Raw genomic sequence first — 2038 nt, 5'->3', positions numbered from 1 at the left:
TCTAATGTAATTGGACAGAACATTCTCTGACCCTCAGTTACATCTTAAATCTGCTCTATTTTTTTTCAGGTGTCATTCATTCTTCATTTTCTATTTATTTATTGATTTTAATACACATTGTTTTATGAATCATGTTGGGAGAAAAAAATCAGAACAAAAGGGAAAAACCATGTGAGAGGAAAAAAACAACAGAAAAAAGAAGTGAACATAACATGTGTTGATTTACATTCAATCTCCATAGTCCTTTTTCTGGATGCGGATGGCATTTTCTGTCCAAAGTCTATTGGGATTACTTTGGATCATTGAACCACTGAGAAGAACCCAAATCTTTCATAGTTGATCATCGCACATTCTTACTGTTATTGTGTGCAATGTATTCCCAGTTCTGTTTGGGAAATCCCCTTTATTAATGAAATCACAGGTCCAGAGAAAAATCAGAAGCAAGCTACCCACCTCATAAGTTTACAAATTAAATGCTAATAAAGGTAAACTGTAATTGTTATTAATTATTATTTTATTTCCTTTACTCCTGGCAGTTAATTTCATTCAGTTCAACAAGCATTTATTGAATCCCTACTAACTGTCAGGTACTAAGTTAAGCAATAAAGATACTACAAAAGAAAGCTAAAAATATAGTACCTGATCACAAGGAGTTGACAGTCTAATGGGGATCGGGGGAGCATGCAAGAAAAATTATACATATAAAATATATACTGTTTAAATGGAAGGGAATCCCAGAGGAAAAGGCACTAGCTGTGGGAGTAAAGATGGAATTTGAGTTGAGACTTAAAGGAAGATAAAGCATTCTGAGCATGCGGGAATGCCCATGTGTATACTTTACTGTACATATCATTCTTGAATCCTCACAACAATAAGGAGGTGCACTTAACATTCCCATTTTACAGATGAGGAAAATGAGCCTGAAAGAAGTTAAGTGATTCTCCCCATCTCACACAACTAGGACTGGTATCTGGGGCAGATTCAAACTCAGGTTTCCCGTATTTCAAGTTCTCAAGCCTGTCTACTATTCCACTTAACTGATGGATGAGGTTTCGGAACTAATCATCACAGCCTGTATGATAATCATTTTTTATTGACTTGATTTTTCCTGTGTAGATGATTGGTTTGTGTGATTTTTTTTTTTTTTTTTTAGAAAGCTCTATAATTACAAACAAGCACAAGATCATCCACAAAATCAGTCAATAAAAATAGTGGAAGCAAGTTTTTCAGCTAGAATCCCACTCTTTCTCTAGAATTTCTACCCCCAAATTCGTGCACAGCTCATAACCCTGAGCAGGGGTGAAATTTGTGGAAAGAATACATTAGTATTTGTGGCAAGTCTTAGCATTCCTGCCCAGGAGGAACTACAGAAGTTCAGAGCATGATTTCTCACCTTTGTTGAAAGGGAAATGCCCTCATGAGCCTGATCACAGAGCGTTCATATAAAATGTGATTTACGGTTGCTCTTTGAGGTTAACACTGGGGCTGGATTTTCCAGAAGTACATTTACTGTTCCCCCCTCCCACTACCAGGTCCCTGGGGCTTAACAAGACCTGCTCTGACTCCACTGACTGCCCCATCTCCTCTCCTCTGAATTACTTGAAGGAGCAGGAAGAAACAACAGGATCCCATGGGCACAAATAAAGTAATACAAAATATGCAAGTATTGATCCCAAATTCTAACCAGGAATAATCTATCATGGACTGTGGGAGCGTAATTGGACTAAAGGAAACAGGGCAGCAATTTTTAATGGCCATGAGTTTGTATGGGGAGTGGGCAGAAAGCCATAAGTCATTTTCCCTCTCCCACTTCCCAAAGACACACACACTCTTCCAAATGGAGCAAGGGGCCAGCTCTAATCCCCTGGTGTTCTTCCCAACAACAAAACCAACAAAAACCCCAAACTAGGATCCTTTTGGCCACCAGGTGTTGCTACAAGCTGCGATAGTATCCAGACCAGAAAGCAAAACTGTTAGTGGAGCTTTGGTTTCCAAGGAGCCCAAGTTCTTTGTTTTGTAGACTTGGTAACTCAAGAAG

This window comes from Antechinus flavipes, chromosome 6 (assembly GCF_016432865.1).
Source record: "Antechinus flavipes isolate AdamAnt ecotype Samford, QLD, Australia chromosome 6, AdamAnt_v2, whole genome shotgun sequence".
NCBI classification, from domain to species: domain Eukaryota; kingdom Metazoa; phylum Chordata; class Mammalia; order Dasyuromorphia; family Dasyuridae; genus Antechinus; species Antechinus flavipes.
This window is presented reverse-complemented; position numbering follows the sequence as displayed.